At 32.1% G+C, this 22,583-nt stretch overlaps 1 long non-coding RNA gene across 1 annotated transcript; it reads right to left on the bottom strand.

Annotated features, from left to right (window-relative positions):
• Nucleotides 1-2,655: 2,655 nt before the first annotated feature.
• LOC127721595 (uncharacterized) lies at nt 2,656-21,938 on the bottom strand. Its single transcript, XR_007991329.1, has 3 exons — nt 21,471-21,938; nt 4,936-5,197; nt 2,656-2,843 (listed from the first exon to the last, which is right to left on the bottom strand). It is a non-coding gene; the product is annotated as an uncharacterized LOC127721595 (long non-coding RNA).
• Between the last annotated feature and the right edge of the window lie 645 nt (nt 21,939-22,583).

The following is a 22,583-nucleotide window of genomic DNA, read 5'->3' as shown; positions in this document are numbered from 1 at the left end:
ATATCATAAATTGATTAAATATTTTACTGAATTTTATCACAAATATAGAGACTTAAAGTTTTATCGTGGTAGTTTCGATTTCAATGAACTAAATACGTTGTGTATTTGCATTAACTTGAACATTAAACTGTTAAAACAGGCATATAGAATAAATTGATTACAATTTTAATGAATTTTATCACAAATATAGAGATTTAACGTGATAGTTTAATTCCAGTTTTAAATTTATTAGAAATGTGGTATTTGGTTTCCAGCTTCTAACAGGGATATTGTTAATTTATAAAGCTAAATTCAGAAATTTAACTTCAAATCTTTCTTATTAAGCTTATTAGCTAAATAGACTTATTGATAATTAATGTCATGCTTATTCTGTTACTGTTTAGACACTGCGTCACTCTGCTTGTGTTTTGTTTTTATTTGGGGGAAGGGGAATAAAAAAGCAATTTAAAAATTTGAAGCAAGACTAAATATTTCGATTGATTGTATGCATTGAAATACTGTACAATTTGCTCTTGCCATTGCAAAAGATTATCAATGTCTTGTTCGTGACTTTAGTGGTTCTTATGTGAAATCTAAGAACAGGCACCGATATTAGAGTATGGGACGGCATGATTTCAATCAGTAAGTTAAGAAGCTTGCTTCCAGTTAATACGACCATTCTTTGATACGCTATGATTTATTATTGTAGTTCTTGTCCTTGTGTATTTGTTATATATTATACTGGTATTGTACAGTACAGAGGGGCCTCGGTGGCCAAGTGGTCTAAGTAGTTACTACTGTAATCACTAGCCAGTCAACACTGGGGTTGTGAGTTCGAACCCAGCTCGTGCGGGTGCACTCGACTCCAATCTTAATTGACTAGGATTGTCAGTTTTCCTATCGAATGTCAGTGGTTTTCTCCGGGCACTCCGGCTTCCTCCACCAATAAAATCTGCCGCCACGAAATAGCCCAAAAGCGGTGCTTAAAAGTGGCGTTAAAACACCAAAAATCAAATCATTACAGTACAGTGATTTTTCTGCACAGTTTTTTTTTTTTTCGTTCTATGTACCGTTTTATCATTCAACTGGTTGAGATTTAAAGGGGAAGCGTTGAGATCTCCTAAAACTAATTCAACAACACCAAATATTAATTTGCCTGTCCCAGGTACAATTTCATCAGTGCCTTTTTTTAGTTTTATCTTTATGTGTTTTATTTAGAAAATCTGGTGTCACAACTAGAAATAGAAGGTTCGATTTAGAACTTGACATATCTTATTGACACTTTGTCTACAACAATCGGTAAACCTCGTCAGATTTCGCTACCCTAGATTGTTAAATCTGCCAATGTGTTCCAAATGTTGGTTTCTATGTGTCATTTTTGTAATTGTTTTGTAAGATTAACTTGTACACCTTAAATGTATATAAGAATATCTGAATGGGGTGTACAGAATACTAGTTGACAATAAATAAATAGTGGACCAAGCCGGAGCACAGAAAAATGTGCCAAAAAATAAAGAATAGAGAAAAATGGGGTGCTAAGATACAGTTAAATAATAGAGAATAAAAGAAAAAGAAGGAAAACGAATAGAGAATAAAAGGGGAAATAAAATAAAAACTAGAGAAAGATTACCTAAAAAATCTAAAGAAAAGAAATAAAGGACACCCATCCAGACTCTCATATAAAAAAAGTTCGATAATGGACGATTTTTCATGAGACTACTTCTTTAAAAAAATGAACTTTTTGTTTGGTCATACCAATATCACAGAACCCGTACGCTTGATTGGGGTAAAGACATATGGTTATCACTGGACTTCTCTATGATCCGGCATAAACCCATGGCAAATAAGAATGTCCTAGTGGAGTTTACATGTACGCAGCAAGTTCCAGTGGGAATTGGAATGTTAAATCAGATGCCGCGTGTACAAAGTCTCCTTGCTATACTCTTTGCATCTATTAAGAAACCTTGCAACAGCTCTTTAGAGTATCGTAGGTGGAATATTCTTATGCAAAATTCGTGTCCTATCATGCATGAATTTTTTTAGTCTCCTCTTTCCAGTGACCCTTTAAATACCTCACGCTTCACCCTAGGCAATCCACTTCTAAGAACCAACCTATTGAATTAATTTAGTTTTTTTTTTGTCTTTTCCTGAATAGCCATGAAATATTTCCTACTGGACGTAAATGGAAACAAATAATAAAAGAGAAGCAGAAGATACCAAAGAATAGTCAAATTCATCAGTCGAAAATGTCATGGCAAAATACGGACAACGACAAAAAGACAAAACACAACATACAATGTAGGAAACCTAAGACTGCGCAACATGAACTCCACCAAAACCCGTGGGTAATATCGGGTGTTCCAGAAGAGTAAGCAGATCCTGCTTCACATGTGGCACCCGTCGTATTGCTCCTGTCACATGTAGTACAAACATTCCAATAATGTCACAAACTCATGTGGAAAACATGCCATAAAGGTTATATATATTTGTTATGAACAAGTCATCTTTAAACCCATATAAATACATGTATGAGGAGATGTGGATCAAAGTCAATGCACCAGCAACCAAATAACATAACAAAACCATAACATATTAGACACTGATCACTCGTCAAATTGTAAAAAAAATAACCTCTTTTTTCTTTATATTTTTTACAACTATAAAGGAGAAATAAAATTTATCCCGAAAAAAATATTTATTAAGAACACCAGGAAAAATGTAGTAAACCGTGCTGGATATACATGTGTGGCTCTACTTAAATGATATTGTGACGTGGTTTTGTCTTTTTATTCCATGGATAAAATTGTAAGATTTTAAAATACAGCTTTCAATTGTCTATGACTTTCAAGGTTTGGTCCTTCCATCTGAAAGAAAACAAGAAAGATTAAGTAATTATGAACCTTTTTCAAGTGCTAGGTCTAACTTTTCGAGTCGAAGCGAATGTAATGACGAGCTATGTAATTTATCAATTTCTAGGTTTTATTTATCTACATTTCAACAATCGTACAAACATATATGCCAATCTTCCTATTCAATAACATTTTTAATATTTTTAAACGGGGGAGTAACATGAAAGCTACATTGTAGCTGCCGAATATATGGCATTTAACTTGTAACGGTTCAGATAACAAAAAAATATATTATGTATTAACCAAACTAGGATTGCAGCTTGAATGCAGAAGTTTTTCTATTCTGGCTAGAACCTTTCTGATATTTGTTGTACTTAAACTTTGAAATCTTTCATGTCGGCTTACGCATGATGAAAGTCATTCAAGAAACACGTGTCGAGTGCACTGAAATTAATATGAAACGTAAATATAGTTGTATTATTAATAAGTCAATAATAAAACTCATAAAATAATTTGTTTTATGTTTTTGTTTGCTATGAACGCGGCAAAGTGCAGAATCTTTTATTTTGACTTGTTGACATCGATGTCACATTTTGATATTCACTGCATAACCTAGAAAAAACCTGAGGCGTAACACATATTAAGGAAAAAGTTGAAAATATGGGAAGCAAAAAACACATAATGCCTTTGACATGAGGGAAAATGATAATTAAAAAAATCAGAAAAAAATAGATTTTATTTTCAAGATACCAAAAATGTTTTCAAAACTCAGAAAAATATTGAAATTTTAACTGGGTGGGTTTAAGGAAAAGGTATGACAAAACCCATATTTGGCCCCTTGAATTTGAAAATTAAAAGATAGTTTGCTACAAGTAGTTTTATTCGAGGATGTTAATGTTGGTAAAACATCTTTAAGCATAAGGCCTTTGTATCATTTCTAATTTGCCCAATAACTATGTGAAAAAATGACCATTTTCACCTTTTGTCGTTCAGGTTTTTTTTTATTGATTACGGCCGTGACGGATTTTGCTCATTGTCGAAGGTCGTACATGTACGTTGACGCATATTTGTTTACCTCCTCGTCTTTTGGTCTTTGGTGAATAGTTGTGTCATTGGTAATTATACCACATCTCCTTATTTTTACATTTAGTTTTGATAGTGAAAATCGTCATAGTGATTACATGCATGTAGATAACGATAAGAGTGTCGACAATATGGTCTATCGAAGTGTAAACCAAGGGAAAATATATACGGGTCTATCACATTCAAGTGTTAAACATAGTAGATATGCAAATCATGTAAACATTTTGACACCATATCATGTGTCATTTCTTCACTGATGTGTCCAAATTATTCTGTTTAAACATTTTTACATGACAAAATTAACACAATTTCGAAACATTTGTAAAATTGTACTATTTTTACAATTTAAAGGCCAAACTAATTGCTCTTATCATACCATCTCCTTATTTTTTATTTTGTTTTGTTCATTAAATATATTGAAAGCTTTAAAATATAGCAAAAAAAAGACAACAGTAAATCGACCATTCAACAATTAAGGTTATTTGCTGATATTTTTTTCCCCCTGGGAGTAATTATGCAAAATCACCATTAGGCGTTAAGGACAATGTTAAAGTTTTCATTAGATTTCTATTAAGATTAATATTATTTATTATATCACCTGTTAAGGAAATATCATAATATAAATGAGGTAATAACCCGGGGGTAATAAACCGGGGGTAATAAACACCTTACGTTTCATTAATTTCCTGTTTTCGGAGTTAACAAATGGATTACATATAATTTTTGTTTTACCCTTGAGCATTTACGAGGGTCTGGATGGTAGGTCCTTCATTTCTGTATTGTAATTCTTTAATTTTTTTAGGCCGTCTTCTCTATTCTTTATTTTTGTTGCCCATTGTTCTCCATTCATTACATTTTAACACCCCTTTATATTCTTTTCTTTATTTTTTGTTGGCCTATTTTTCTCTTTCCTTTATTTATTTAGCCCTTCATTCTGCACGTTTTGCCCATTCTTCTCTATTCTGTAAACCCCCTCCAAACCCTCATATACAATTAAAATAACATTTTACAAATTATATCTTACCATCTTTTGTGGCACATTGATTTACATTGTATGAAGTTCATTTGTCCTGGACGTTTTAAACAATTAAAAATGCACTGTCCTATTCCTCGCTTTGCATATTTATATAATTCCTCTGACGTTTGACGTACACTGTTGCTTTGGTAATTGTCGTCTGCATCCATATACTCGTTGTCGTTTGCGTCGTCGTCGGACAAGGATGACATCAATAAATTCTGTAATGATCTGAAGTTCAACTTCGGCACGGATACGTAATTTCTTGTATCTAAAATTGTAAAATAAAATATTCGATATGAAAAGGATAATTGTAAGGACGGACATTTTAAAACAATTGTCGATTATCATTGTTAGAAGAAAAAAATGTAAGCGAAACATTTACAAAATACCAAAACCAAGCAACCCTTGTGTAGCAAAAATCCTACTCAAACCAGGATAAAATCAGGTACTTCTACTGGTATGTATAAGGGTTTAGATGGTGGGTTCCTCAATTCTTCAATTTTTCATCCATTTTTCTCTTTCTTTATATTTTTGGTCTATTTTTCTCTAAGACTCTTCTTTATTTTATGGCCCATCTTTCTGTAGTATTGATTCATTTTTCTCTTTTCTGTAATCCTCATCCAGACCCTCACGTATCGGCAATTCCTGTTTCCGTTGTGAACCTTATGCGTTTCTCGCACGTAATTACATGTAAGGGAGCTACCATTTGATTTTTAGGGGGGGGGGGGGCTAGGATGAAATTTCAAAAAAAAGGCAGGACAGGAGTTTTGAGTAAAAAAAGGCAGGATGAGCGACTTGGCAAAAAAAGGCAGGATGACAATTTATGTAAAAAAGTCAGGATAAACTAATAAAAAAAGGCAGGACCGAATAGAGTGAAAAATAAAAAGCAGAACAGAGATTACAACTTAAAAAAAATGCAAAACAATTTTTTTTTTCATCCTAGCCCCCACCCCAATAAAAATCAAATGGTAGCTCCCTAAGATAGTTGACATATGTAGGTTCATTTATTTAATATTATTAATCCGTCCCTGCTATACAAGTTTGATGACTCAAATCATATGTTTTGATAGATTGTTGTTTGTTTAACGCCTAGCGGCAAATGTTGCACGTATGATGCACTTTTGTGACAGTAACATGTTAAAATGTGCAAATGAAAATAAAACGTACTTTGTTCTAGGCGGACATGCTAAGCATGATTTTTTTACGTGCTAGCTCACAAAGTGGTATTTCATTGAACGACGAGTCACCAAACCCGGACACTATATAATAACTGCGTTCCGACATGTCTTTTGTCTTATAATCTTCAATGTCGTGTGCTTAGCAGAAAATTAGCAACTATTCAGTTTAAGTTATCTAAGTGACACCCTCAATCAGAAACAAACAATCCTTTACCCCGTATAAAGAAAATGGTTGCTCTTTTAATTGCTGTCTTTTTCAGAGATCTACTAATTAATTTATCATGTAAAACATTTATCGTGAAAAGATTCCCAAAATTATTGTAAAAGAAAGCAAATAATCAAATTATAAATGAAGACAGAAACACACAGGCATACAAACATGCCTCTGGCCTTTGTTAGTCTAGTATGTTTTTTAATTTTAGTTCATTTATATGTTTTGGAGTTTAGTGTGACGTCCATTTTCACTGAACAAGCACACAATTTTATTTAGGGGCCAGCTGAGGACCACATCCGGGTGCGGGATTTTCTCGCTGCATTGAAGACCCATTGGTGGCCTTCGGCTGTTGTCTGCTCTTTGGTCGGGTTGTTGTCTCTTTGACATATTCCCAATTTCCATTCTCAATTTTATTTTAAAGTAATTTTCAGTGACGACTGTAAGTAAACAGTTATTGTATCCATGAATGATTAAATGTGAAAAGAACCAAGGTGCATGTTTGTGTCTGTAGGGTGTGAGAGAGAGAGAGAGAGAGAGAGAGAGAGAGAGAGAGAGAGAGAGAGAGAGAGAATGGGTGCCTCGTTGAATGAATGCATTGGTGATAGAGAGAAATATAATGTGTGTGACAGAGTGAATGGCAAAGGAAGATCTATAATCTACATGTTACAGGTATGTTGAGCGAAGTTTTATCGGGGAATTAAATATCAATAAACAGGAAAAATTGTATTACTTCCTAAAATCAACTAAAATACAACCGGAGTTAAACTTAGGACTGTACCTCTTTCACGGGTCACACCTACATCACATTAATAGATAAACTTTACATAATTAGAAATCAGAAATTGGATTGATGAATGGCTTGGGGTTTAACGTCCAGTGTCAGATATTACATGAGTATATGATTATAACTTGTTGATGTGACATACATATGAACCCTTCTTTGTACTTGATAGATACGCTAGGTCGGATTTTTAAGTTCTTTGTATACATGTTAAACAGTTCGTTGGGATACATGTCACACTAAGGCTATCCGGCTATCCGGACACATCATTCGGACTCCGAGTCTACATCTTACTCTTAAAGTATGCGTCATTAACTAGGAAACAGCAAAACCAATGTTCAATTTCAAATCCGGACGCCGGTTTAACCTGCGATTCTACGTGTCCGTCATTTATGTTATCGATCATTTCAACGTTTAATTTACGTAAGAAGTAAAGATAAATTTGAAATGAAACACGGTAAATAATGAAAATTGTGCGGATACAACGTTACGTGTATACACAGACATAAATTCAAAAAGTAATGTTTGAAGATTAATTAGACTGTGCATGTTTGGTTAAAATTGAATTATCCTAGCAGTAATTTGTTGCTATTTTTAACAATTAACCTCAAGTTTCTTATTTGTTAGTATATAAAGCAGCGAAAAAATAACTTTAATTAATCAAAAACGACTACATTACCACAGCTACAGCTCCCTATTATTTAATTTAAAACAACGTTTAAGTATGTTTGCAATTACCTTTCTGTTTATTTTTTAACAATGTCCTTAAAGTCATATGAAACGAGTTTCTCGTTTTTAAAATGTTGAGAAAATTATTGAACCAATGCATTAGATATGTAACTTTAATAATTTGATACTATGATAGATATAAAACTAAGGCGATGTGGAATGATTGCCAATGACACAATTATCCACCAGTCGAAATGATGTGGATGTAAGCAGCTATTGTTCACAGTCAGGTCTTCGTCAATGAGCAAAACAAATACCGTATACGTAGACCAATTCTCCTGTAAGTTTATGAGATTGGACTTTTGAGAATTTGCAAATAATTTAAAATTTTGCAAAAAGATACTACGGATATTTCATAGTTTTATGATGTTTGGAAAGTTTGGAAGATTACCATAGGAAATTCGGGCCAAGATTAGCTTTTCTACTGGTTTAAACAGGAAAGTAACATAGAATCCTCAGTAAAGAACCATAGTAAACATTTTGTTTCTGGAATATGTATATATATTCCTTCGACAACAAAGGGACTGCTACTGGTGCCCTGTACATTGTGTACGTTCTACTCGGGTACCTGCCGTGGAACAGCAATAGTTTTGTAAATTTGCATTGTATATTTTAATCGTTAACTATTAGTCTTTAAGCTATGTATTTGTATCAATGACTGAACTATCGGTAATAAGCAAAGTTTACTTTAGATGTGTTGACCGATTTGTTTAGGTTCTTTTCAGTTTATCACACACAAAGGTTATTAGTATTTTGCTTCTCGAACTTTTGGTCTCGAGCGGACTTAATGGGGTTTACACGTTGCGCTTACACGGAAACTGTTACCATCAGTTTACATTGACCTATCTGTTTTATGATTTGTTAGACATAATTACAGCTTTGTTGTGGAAAATAAAATGTATAAAAATATTATTTTGATTATAAATATTGACGTCTGCTGTAAAACATACTATTGTCTTATTAACACTTACTACATACAATACATTTGGGAACATGAATACGATACAGATGTATGATACTGTATATAATATTGGTATCAATTTTCTCCATCAGACAAACGCCTATTTTTTGTAATTCTTGTTTCTAGACGGAAAAGATTACACAATATGTAATTTTTTGGCTCTCAGATGACTCTTTCGAACTGTGTCTTGATCTCTATCGTTTTTTATACAAGTTTTTCACGATATCTTCCTAAAAAAGGCCACAATTCAGTCGTTACATTCCTCTACTCTAGTCTACGATGGAAAGATTACAAGGGAGATTGATAATCGGACATGGAGAGGGATAAAATTATTCGAGTTTCCAAATGCTAGACAGAATTATATCTAAATAAATATGTCTACAACTATAATTTCAAAATATATGTGTGTTTATTAGACTAAATATATAGGTGAGTATATAATAATTGAAAATTGTGTGGTGGAAAATGAAAGTAAAATAAATAAACAAATAATTAAATGAATGAATGAATGAATGAATGAATGAATGAATGAATGAATGAATGAATGAATGAATGAATAAATGAATGAATGAATGAATGAATGAATGAATGAATGAATGAATGAATGAATGAATGAATGAATGAATGAATGAATAAATAAATAAATAAATAAATAAAAAAATAAAATTATTGAGGGCAGTTTTTTAACTGTATTTTTTATTTAGATTCCTGTTTTGTTATGTTGCTGTCTCATTGACGTTTACAATATATCGTCTTTTATTCGTACCGCCTAGGGGTCGCCTCGAGTGGATGAGGTCGTTGATTCGATATCTGACCGGGTCATATATACCATAAACCTAAAAATGTATATGTTCTACTTCTGCTCGAAGCATGCGGCATTAATGATTGATTGGTTCGGAATCACAATAAAATCTCCTGGTAGGATGGCATGTCATTCTGTGGACTGTTACCTTATCAAATTGCATGGCTAATATAAAAATAAGGAGATGTGTTTTGATTGCAATGAGACAACTATCCACCAAAGTTCGAATGAAGTGGATTTTAGCAATTAAAGGCAACCGTACGGCCTTCAACAATGAGAAAACCCATACCGTATAGTCGACTCTAAAAGGCCCCGACATGAAAAATATGAAACAATTCAATAGAGAAAACTAACGGTCTAATTTATTACAAAACAATTTACGAAAATTTCAAAAACAAATATGACAGACATAAACCAACGACAACCACTGAACTACATAATGTGGTAGGGTTAAACATATTTGAAGGCCCCAACCCTCCCCTAACCTGGGGCATTGGTGTAACAGTACAACATATAAACAAACTATAAAAATCAGTTGAAAAGGGCTTAACTCACCAGATCGATACAAAGCAGAAATACATCTAACAAAACCACAGAACGGACATGGCAGAGTATTTATACATCCAACACAAAAAACACAAAGCATAGATCTGAGAGTACTCGCAGTTGCTGACAGCTAATTCAAAAGTTCAAAGCCAATAACAACTAATAAAAAATCACGTATCTCAGACTGGAATATCAATTCATACACAGTAAGCATGTTTGTCTAATACATAATCATTTCATCATCATCATGTTCCTGTCTGGATATACATGTAACATATTCTACCGGACGTTAAACACGAATTCATCCAACCATCTTTGTATCCATTGCTTTTTTTAGAACGTTTTTATATAAATAATTATATTATGGTCGTTTTTTTTTTAAATATATATACAATCCATATAAAATAATTGACACGCTTTTTTGTATTTTAAAGAGAAAGTTATTGATCAAACACAAACCTCGATGCATTTAATTTATTAAATTATTACAAATGAATCTATTTAATTAGATATGTAACTGTAATAATTCGATTTTATGATAGATATAAAACTAAAAAGATGTGGAATGATTTCTGATGAGATATGATGTTGAAGTCACAGTTCAGCCTTCAACAATATGCAAAACCCACACCATACACGTAGAACCAAATTCTCTTGATGGGCTATTGAGATTTGAGGTATTATACATTTGAAATTTTGTAAAATGATATGCTGAAAAACATTTTACAGAGTTTATAATGTATGGAGAGTTGGGAAGATTTCTCGGGAATTTCGGGTCACGATTAAGTTTCCTAATGGTGTTAACCGGCAAATGACAGAAAAAAACTCAGTTGTACTTTGTTATTTTTTAGGAAATCACGTTGATGTTATCTTTCAAGAAGCATGGTCAAAATTTTGTTTCAGGAATAAGTATGATCTATATCACTTCGGTAGCAAAGGGACTACTACTGGTTCCCGGTACATTTTGTACGTTCCACTCGGGTACCGGTATCACCCGTACACTAGTCAATTCTCTTGTATATTTGTTATATATGATATGTTTTAATCGCAAATTATTAGTTTATAAGCTATGTATTAGTATTACAACAATGTTTTAACTAACAAGCAAAGTTGAATTTTAAATTTTGACTGGAGTCTTAAGGTCCTTTGCAACTTAACACTCATAAAGATTATAAGTATTTTGCTTCTCGAACTTTTGGTCTCGAGCGGACTTGCTGGGTTTACACGTTGTGTTTTCACTGTAACTGTTACCCTGAGTTAACATTGACCTATCTGTTACCATGAGTTAACATTGACCTATCTGTTACCATGAGTTAACATTGACCTATATGTTTTATAACTTGTCAGACATAATTACAGCTTTATTGTGGAAAATAAAATGTGGAAAAATATTATTTTAATTATCAAAATTGACGTCTGCTGTAAAAAAAATACTATTAACTTATTACCACTTACTACATACAATACATCTGGGAACATGAATACGATACAAATGTATTATACTATACTAGTATATAATATTGGTATCAAAATCTCTATCCGACAAAACACCTATTTATGTAAATTCTTGTTTACAGACAGATAATATTACACAATATGTATTTTTTTACGCTTTCAAATGTCTTTTTCGAACTGTGTCTAGGTTTTTATCGTTTTTAGACACGTTTTTCTCGATATCTTCCTTAAAAAGCCATGCTTTAGTCGTTATATTCATCTGCTCTAGTTTGCGATGGCAAGATTATGAGAGAGAGAGAGAGAGAGAGAGAGAGAGAGAGAGAGAGAGAGAGAGAGAGAGAGAGAGAGAGAGAGAGAGAGAGAGATAATCTGACACGGAGAAGGATTGAATTATTCGAGAATATATCATATCCATATGAATATGTCTACTGTCATTACACCTGGCCTTGATGTAACTATTATTTCATAATCTGCTTACTAGTATTAAATTTAATGGCGAGTATGTAATAATTAAAAATTGTGTGGTGGAAAATGAAAGAAAAAGAAAGAAAGAAAGAAAGATAGAAAAAATGAAAAAAATACAGAAATTATAAAGAAGATTATGATAATTAAAAACCAATTGTTCAGAGAAAATATTGAAGGTCTTTCCACAGCAGTTTTTAAATTTATTGAAAAGAAGCTAGTTCGTGTTTACTCAAAGTTAAAATTGGCATCTTATCATCAGTTTCTTCATACTGATGCGATAAATAAGTGGTTTGTATATACTTCTGAGTGAAATAAGGGAGATAATTAGCTACTTCCGGTGAAGTAAATGTCACTTCCGGTCTCATATAATAGTTTTTTCACACCGATTCCAAAAATATATACTTTCTATATACTTTTGCTTGTGAACCAGGAAATAATTGGCCACTTCCGGTTTATCGAAAGTCATTTCTAGTCTTCAGTGATAAGTTGATGCATTAAAATTACAAAATATATGGATTCCGAGTACTTTTCCATGAAGAAAGTGCAAAAATGGCTACTTCCGGTTTTCTCAAAGTCACTTCCGGTTGTCATTTTTCAAGGTCATATGTCATCCAACCTTTTGTAAAAGGTCATATGGCTTTATAATGAACCAAGTTGAAGTAATAATCAATTAACCTTATAATTGATATTTCAGGGCACTTACTCCTATAAGATGCCATTAGATTGTTTCAGACCAAATGTAACATATCTTTAATACAATAAAGCAAACATTTTGCACTTGTTGTTTCATATATAATTATCTTTAAAAGTGTTTGAGAAAATGCAAAAACAAGGAAAAGTCAAAATTGAGAACTTGACCTTGTCATGACCTTTGACCTTGACCTCATTTTCTAAGTTAGGACCTAGGGATCTCAAATAAAATGATTCCAGGGTTATACGGTTAACGGTTTATGAGTTACAAAAACATACCGACAAATTTATTTGGTAAATGTAGATAACTCCTTTAAAATTTCATCGAATCGCTTCGATCCAAATCAGCAAAAAAATCCTGAGGACGTAACGAACAATTTAGAAAAAGAATTTTGTCGATATCTTTTTTTGTTACGAAGGATATGCACACACTTCATAAACAGTAATTAGGGGGACAATTCTTACAAAGAAAATTGTTTGGCTTAGAATGGGTAAAAATAAAAAGCGCATAAACTGTATGATACAATATACGAAATATCTTAGCGACATATTGCGAAACAAAAATTTTACGCGATAACAAAATTTGGCGGAAGAAAAAAAGAATAATCAGAACAAATACAATAGGTCTTTCCACAGAAAAGTTGAAAGACCTTATTATTATAGGTATTACATAAATGTAAGATATAACGACGGTAATACAACCTGACCTATGTCTAACGCCTTAGACCACTCGACTTACTGGGTGACATACCGAGACATTTCCTCGTCAGCTTAATCTACATTTGAATTGATATTGTTCGTCATGATTATATTGTTAGTTAAAACATTAAAATAACCGTTGAAAAAAGTTGAAATGATGATTTCTTGCAAAAATTAGGTTGCCGCTGACCACGTAGGACAGGTGACCGCTGAAACGAATTAAATTATGTATTATTATTAAATGAGGTAACCGTTAAGGCAGGTTAGACTCTATTACAGATTACACTCCATCTGAAAACCCATTGTTTTAAAGGGCTTTCATCAAAAACAAACGTAACACATACTTTAATTGTCTAAAATTTAGCTCAGCAATGTTAGATCTGCAATGAATGTGTGTCTGGATGGGGGTCTTTCATTTCTTTGATTTTTAGGCCATTTTTCCCCATTCTTTATATTTTAGCACCTCATTATTTTCTATTCTTTATATATTTGTAAATATAAAAATAAGAAGATTTGGTATGATTCAAAATGAGACAACTCTCCGCAAGAGACCAAATGACACAGAAATAAACAACTATAGGTCACCGTACTGCCTTCAACAATGAGCTAAAACCCATACTCCATAGTCCACTGTAAAAGGCCCCGAAATGACAATTGTAAAGCAATTTAAATGACAAAACTAACGGCCTAATTTATGTATAAAATAATGAACGAAAAACAAATATGTTACACAGAAACAAACGACAACCCTTTTCTCTATTCTTTATAGTTTTTGGTCATTATTCTCTATTCTATAAACCCCTCATCCGCATCCTCATGTATTATTACAGTACAAATCGGAATTCAGCAGGATCTAAAATCTTCCCAGTTCAAATTGAAATAGTAGAAATTGGAATTCTGATTTATACATGTACTTATGAAATCCAGTACAAATCAGAATTCCTTTATCTACTAGTAGAAATTGGGATATCCAGAATTGTACTTCGATGGTCCTCATTTATTTATTTATTCATTCATATCTTTAATATATGATATAAAATGAACATATAATTAGTAAACGTCATAATTACAAAAAAAAATCAGTAGAAGAGCAAAAAGAATTGAGTAAATAGTTTACGTAATAGATAAATGGTCGTTTATACAAGCAATTTTATGAAAGTATCGATGCAGTGACATATCATGTATTGGCACATGAAATATCACAGAGATCGACTATATTCTGGTACACACTGGACAACATGTGCGCGACACAGCTAGAGAAACTGAACAGATGTATCCTTGTTTGAATAATTTGTCAGTGGTTTTCAAGCGAGTAACATTTGAAATTAGATTCAAATGAAATACAATTTTCTATTTTTAAACTCAAATTTTTCGATTCAATCAATGCAATTTCGACTCTCTCTGGATTTTATATATATATATACGATTAAGATAACCCCAAAACGTTTTTTTAGCAAGAAGATTGAAATCGAGATATATAAAATAAAATAAAATATTTGTATTTGTATATATAATTAATAACTCACAGAGATTATCATTACCATTTGGCTGTGAGAAGTCGAAACAATTTACGGATTACCATCTTGTAAGGACTGTTACGAATGATTCCGACAACAGAAATAGGCTTGTTATACACCATTTTGTAGATAATTTAAGGTAGATTTACGACATAATAAGTTTCAGTGGGATAGACAACCGCGGAATCGAAATATGACGGAAGTTCGCAACCGGGTGTTATTTCTCAAAATTAAGAGTTAGGTACCTTGTGTTGTATTAAGGTATATAGGAAATTATTTTCAGAGACAAGTGCCTGTGTGTTTTTCCGAACATTTGATCACATTATAGATACATACCAACATATGGTTTGAAATGTGTACTGTTACATATACAATTTAGCCCTTCAATGGTAGATCTGCATGTGCATGTATATAATCTATGCTTGTAAAACCGTTTGATTATTTTAGTGGCTGGGTTGCTGTCTAATCTCATTTTATTCATTTAGAGTAAGAAGACAAAATCTAGTGTAATTCTGAAATTTAAAAAAAATCATTAAATACCAAAAGATAAGTTAATTTTGTTCCAAAGCGTTGCTAAGTGAGACATTTATAGTTCCTTTACTACAAATTAGATTCTTCGGAGACCTGTTGGTCTCGTACAGATAAAGAGATTTGGTTTTTATAAAGTAAAACGCTGTAGATGTAGCTCTTTATCTGTATGAACCCTATAAAGGGCTCTATCGGACACAATGAAACCCTTCTTCAGTTCGTCGATATACTTTTGTCCTGAGGACACAACTTGGAGCTACTTAATTTCTCTGTTAAGAAGAAGGTATGATAAGCGCCATTATTTTGTCCCTGAAATTTTAAAAATATTGTAGAAATTCTTGCCTTCTTAATTTGTAACTTTCAATATTACGTAAATCTCAGTGATAAACGTATACGAAGATATTAGATGGACATTGTATACTGCTGAAATGTCGTTTTTGATGGCACTGTGGTGTCGTAAACATGTTTAAATTCACACATATTAGACCTAACTGGCTATTTTACATACAACAGACGTTGTGCATGGTATCGTTAGTTCTAATTTACCAGTTAGAGTAACACGATATCCCCAATAGAAAGAGCATTTTTGACGTTGTTCCAAAGAATTACATTACATATTTTTACACTATAAATATTATATCTTTCAGCTCTTCCAATTTCAAGATATAAATGTACAATGAAATTGAGAATTGAAATGTGGAATGTGTCAAAGAGATAACAACCCGACCAAAGAGCAGAAAACAGCCGAAGGCCACCAATGGGTCTTCAACACAGCGAGAAAATCCCGCACCCGGCTATTTGGTTACCTTGTATTGTTGTGCAAATTTACAGATATTTAAGAACATGTCATTTTCCGTGTTCAGTTTAAGCGACGTTTGATTTGCTTTAGCATCATAACAAGTAAAACAAGAGCAATATCCTGCATGGCCAAGATTCTTTTATAAATGGCAAGAACGTATAATGTTAGACATGGAATATTGTTTTATGTAAGGTCTCGTCTCATTTCTTAATATTGACAAGATCGATCAGATAATGAGTCTATTTTGGCCGTTTTAAGTTAAATATAATACTCTAATTTTTGTTTGTTTAATGATGATTCCTGAAATACTTATGTTTAATGAATATCTGAACTCTAAAATGGTGTTATTTGAAACATTTATAATAAATTATTTTCCATTCCAAAGGATTGTAAAGCGGTACTTTCATACATACTCCTGTCATTTGACATTTGTTTTTCGAAACGTTGTTAACTGAAAAGTAGTTGACAACACAGTAACAATTTCATGACTTCAATAAGTCTGTACTATTTGCATTATTGTCTCGGTCTTTAGTAATCCAACTGCTTTCCAGTTAATTTTCCATGCTTTGATGTTTAAAATTAAGAAAAAAAGTGTCGACGCTCAGGGGACGAAGTCATATATTTCGCTAAGGATGAGTCGACAAGGTACGTTCTTCTGACAATGATTAGAAAACATACTCTTGTTTGTTACCTTTGTTCAAATTCTTCAAACATATGGTGTAGTTATATCGTAATGAAGAAAATACATTTTAATTGTGATGGCGGTGAATGTCAGTAATACACGAGGGTGTATTTAATATCTGTTTTATACAGCAAATAAAGCAATTAATTGATTAACTTTATGTTATTTACAAAGTATCTATTTAGGTGTATTTGACATTTTGATAATAAAATAATAATGAAACAAACATCAAAACTGATACTTGAAACACAAAACTTAAACGGAAATATAGTTTATATAATTGAATATCAAATTGTAATTGCATATCAAATTGATTTTATTTTCAAAATCATAACGGTAATATCTGCTTAAATTAATTAAGTCGTTAAAATGTACTATTTTTCTTTTACGATTTTTATCTAATGACAAAAAGCTATAAAGACTTCGTTAACAAAGTACATTTGTACGCCTGTGCATTGGGAATTGTTGTAAACAGTACCGTAAACGATCATTAATTTGGGAGTCTAAATTTGGGTCTAGATTTCTGTGTTCTTTAATTTTTCAGGCCATTTTTCTCTATTCATTATTTGTTTTTTTGCCAAGTATTTTCCCTTTTTTTATATATATTTCAGAACCCTTTTATTCTCTTTTCTTTTTTTGTTTGGTCTATTTTTTCTATTCTCTATTTTTTTTCATTATTCTCCATTCAGTAAACCCCATCCAGACCCTCACCTTTAACCCACCGAAATATATTCGTGCATACAGTATGATAGATTTGTACATAATACTTTAAACTCCCTCAGGCAAATTTGATCTTAAATGGATTTGGTTATTATGTTTAGGTCCTTTCTGGTCATATAGCTCTTCAACTGTTTCAGTTCTTATACATTCTTGGCGTTCAAATATTCGGCATTGAGCGTTCCTGATGAAGGTATATCCAGAAAAACGCTTCAGAGGCATGAAATTTATAAAGTGTTGTTTTCATTTTTTATGATAAAACGCAGCAATACGCAGAAAACAACGATATTATGAAAAGTGCTTTTAAGACATTACACGCTACAGAGATACATTTACGTTTTTGATGAACAAAATCTATACCGTATGATAAGCTATAAAAGTTATAACGAAATGTCAAACAAAAGAACAAAGATTTGTAATGAAGATAAAACGCATTTAATGTTGTAGGTCCGAATCGCTTTGATGGCTTTACCGTCATTGAGGAACACTCATACCCAAACACTTGAAGCGAAAAATGTATAAAATATTGAATACTTAATGAAAAAATTGAAAACAACACGTTTAATAATTTCATGCGTCCGAAGCGCTTTTCTGGATTTACCTTTATCAGGAACGCTCAATGCCAAACATTTGAAATCCGAGGGATGTATAAGTACCGAAACAGTTGAAGAGCTATATAACAAAAATACCTAAAACAAATAGCCAAATTCATCTAAGGTCAACTTTGCCTGACGGAGTTGAAACCTTAGTTTCTTTATAATTTCAAAATTTATAAACGGACAATTTTAGAAAAGTTTGTTATAAATCATGTCAGTACCGAAGTACTGACTACTGAGCTGATGATACCCTCGGGGACTGATAGTCCACCAGCAGAGGTATAGACCCACTGATGTAAAAAATTGAAAACTACACGTTTAATAATTTCATGCGCTACACGTATAAGACCAAACGGAACCAAAAAAAAAGAAGATAAACTTAATTTAAGCCAATAACATTGAACGAGAAAGGACTATGGCGGTTTGCAACAAAAAATATTGAACTACAAGGTCCTGGCTTGGGACGGGCAATTAACAGAGAATGTGGTACATACGTTAATTTTGCTACCTTCCTTCTAACCTGAACAGTTGTGTAACAACACAATATAAAAATAAGGAGATGTGGTATGATTGCCAATGAGACAACTATCCACCAAAGTTCAAATGACGAAGATAAAAGCAAGTATATGTCACAGTACTGCCTTCAACAATGAGACAAAATCATTTCTTATAGTCAGCTATAAAAGGCCTATACATGAAAAATGTGAAACAATTTAAACGAGAACATTAACGGCCTAATGTATACATTACAATTTACGAAAAACAAATAGGACAGACATGAACCAACAAGTACCACTGAACTAAAGGCTCCTGACTTGGGATAGGCACATAAAGTATGTGGTGGGGTCAAACATGTTTGTTAGAGCTCAACCTTCTCCCTAACCTAGCTTGGACAGTGGTGTTACATCACAACATAAGAACAAACTGTAAAAATCAGTTGTAAATGGCTTAACTCAACAGATCGGTACGCAGCACTAACAAACCAACATAAAAACAAAGATTTAACCGTAAAAATAACGGGAAAAGGGCTAGAATCATCAGATCAGTACTATGATCAAAAACAATTTACAAAATGAAAAAAAAAATGCATATGTTCCATTTGTATACATGCATAGCTGTCAGCTTCCAGATCTAGCATTCATTGTCAGTTTTCTTAATAGATCGATGATTATAAAATATAAACCAAGTATTTCAAAGGGAAAAGTGATAAAATGCAACACATTTTTAAACGTTTTCATAACTTCCTCGATCTTGCAATTGATTATTACAAAATCCGGAGGGTCAGCGGTCAAACGTATATAAGGAAAAAATCAGATTCTTGTGAACAGAAACAAGACTTTTGAAAAAAAATATAATAAGAATTTATGCTATAAGTGAAAACGGTAAACTTTGATATAGGGAAAATTTAATGTAAAAATGATGTGCCGTTGAGACATTTAAATTTTTGTTTATTTTTCTTTTGGCTACGTAATATTCTAGTTGTATTCTCTAGCAACACTTGCAAATGAAATACTAGAACATGCAAAAGATATGTGGTATGCTTGCCAATGAGACAATTATTATAATTAATTTCATGCGACAAATTGAATATAATTCACACAAAAGTGAAAAGGAAGGTTATCAGCAGTGTAAGACACTCGAAACGATATTTAACTTCTTTCAATTCGAAACGATATTTAACTTCTTCCAGTTTGAAACATTTCCATCGTTGTTCTACTGAACACTTTAAAATACTCCTATTTTTATTGTCAATCCTCAAAATTATTTTCTCTTAAAGATTTATAAAAATTCTCTACCCTGCATTAAACGTTATACATTGCAATAACATTTTAATATATATATATATACATGTATATATATAAATTGTGTAATAATAAAATATGATAAGACCAGGGTTAAGAAAAAAAAAAAGAAAAGAAAAGGGCCTCATCGTGTCCGTTTTCTTGCTACAAAATAAAGAAGGTAAATTTATGTGCTTCTTTGTTAAATATTTTTTTGTTTTTGTTGTGATTAAGATTGTGACACGGTGTTGACTGCTGTATCCCTATTTTGACATTTTTACCTATTATGTCTGTTTGTTTTATTCACGTATCGTTGTCAATATAATGGAATTTGATGCGACTGTCATACAAGTGAGAGGTTTAGCGCTATAAAACCAGGTTCAATCCACCATTTCTACATAAGAAAATGCCTGTTCCAAGTCAGGAATATGACAGTTGTTGTCCATTCGTTTGATGTTTTTTTGTGCTTATGATTTTGCCATTTGATTAAGGACTTTCCGTTTTGAATTTTCCTCGGAGTTCTGTATTTTTGTGATTTAACTTTTATAGTAACATCTGTTTTTAAAAATGAATAATCAAATTATTATAGGCATTTCAAAACTAGCTTAATATTAGTTTTTAAGTTATTAAAGAAAAAAATCTATAAATATATTAAAATAAACTGTAAGAGATTTTCAATTGTAAATTATGTCATTTACTTTAGCTATATGAATTTTGATGAAAATTTATATATATATATATTTACAAGTCTAAATTGAAAACAACGTTGGATAAAAACCGCAATTTTTATACGTGTGCATGCAAAACAAATTTCTTGTTAGAGAGGTCTAAATACAGCACAAACAACATTTTCCAAAAGACCAAAAAAGTGAAAAAGTATATTTTAACAAAACGCATTTGACTAACAGGTCGAACAACAAATGTTCTTAAACCCTGCTGATATACATATTTGAAATTATCGCACAAGAAAATATGAAAGGAAACCTACCGAAAATCAAAATTCATATCTCAAAGAAAGGGAAGCATGACAATTGGTAAAACGAGAAAGGGAGAGATTTTCGAAAGGATAAAGTGACAGTGAACCAAATAGAAAATTATTAAAAAATCTGATACAGACAAAAAAAAAAAAAGAATGAGAAGCAAAAAAAAAAAACAAAAAAAACAAACGTTATTTAACACAATACATTGTACAGATAACTCACGAATTAGCACCAATTAAAAAACGCTGACCCCAGAGATACTCCGGAGTGATAAACAATTTTAACTGTACTAGTACCATTTTTATTACGAACGTTATTTGCAAGAACATTTTTGAGTTTAAGTTTAGATGTTCAAAAATACTTTTAAATCACGTATAATCACGTTACAATAGTTGTGTATATTTAATCAGCTTTGACTTACCTCCTAACGAGACGGCTACAAGTAAGACAATCAAACACACCATGCAACACATGACTCTATCCATAGCTGTCTTGAAGACTTCAAACTTAAATTCTGTCACTTAAGTATGCTTTGGTGGATCATTACATATTCAAAAACTTTTCTTTGATCATAAATACAATTTCCACACTTTCGCTTTATCTAATTGCAAAGTCCAAGAAATTACTTTTATCCAAACCAATTATATTAATGGTATTATCTGTAGACTAACGCAATATACTTTTGTTCTGAGGATTACCGGCTCCACGAGGGATGTCAGCTGCACGGTAAAATTCAATACATTGTATCCGTAATACGCACTTTGTTTCCGGAGTTGTTTTCTCGTTGGACAAAAAGCAATGGAATATTTAGTGTATTGGTTGTAACGTATATCATGACATTTTGTTTTCACGCTTTTTGTAATTATGTGTTGATTAAGGTACGCTCAATGCTTTAAATGTCGTAAAGGTCATTTATTGCGTGGGATATTATCCAATAAATTTAATTGATTTATATAAGTTTACTAAAGTTTTTAAAACAATGCTTTGAATTATGTTCCGATGAAAAGGTGAAACGTTCGTTTCGTATTTCTATTCATTTTTAAAAAAATTAAATGTCTAACATTAATTTGTTTTTCGTTAAATTGATGCGTCATTGTTCAGTGAATCATATTATTTATCCATCATACAATATTAAAGATTCTAATCTTACATTAGACACGTATCATTCGTCGTTTTTTTTGTTGGATGGGGTGAATAAAGTATTCCAAATTTCTTGAAAATAATTGTTTTAGAAGGGAAGTGGAAAAATAGTATGTTTCTCCTGAAAAAAAGAGAGGCGAAAGACAATAAAGGGACACTCAAACTCACAAGTCTAAAAATACAAACTGACAACGCCATGGCAAAAAATAAAAAAGGACGAAAAGACAAACAAAATTATACAAATAGGCTGAGCAACACGAACCCCACCAAAAGCCGGGGTGATCTCAAGTGCTCCAGAAAGGTACGCAGATCCTGCTCCACATGTTGCACCCGTCGTATTGCTCATGTAAGTTAAAACCCGGTGATAAGTTTAATTTAAGATAGAAAAAAAATT

The sequence above is a fragment of the Mytilus californianus genome, unplaced genomic scaffold (assembly GCF_021869535.1).
Source record: "Mytilus californianus isolate M0D057914Y unplaced genomic scaffold, xbMytCali1.0.p SCAF_12, whole genome shotgun sequence".
NCBI classification, from domain to species: domain Eukaryota; kingdom Metazoa; phylum Mollusca; class Bivalvia; order Mytilida; family Mytilidae; genus Mytilus; species Mytilus californianus.
This window is presented reverse-complemented; position numbering and strand designations above follow the sequence as displayed.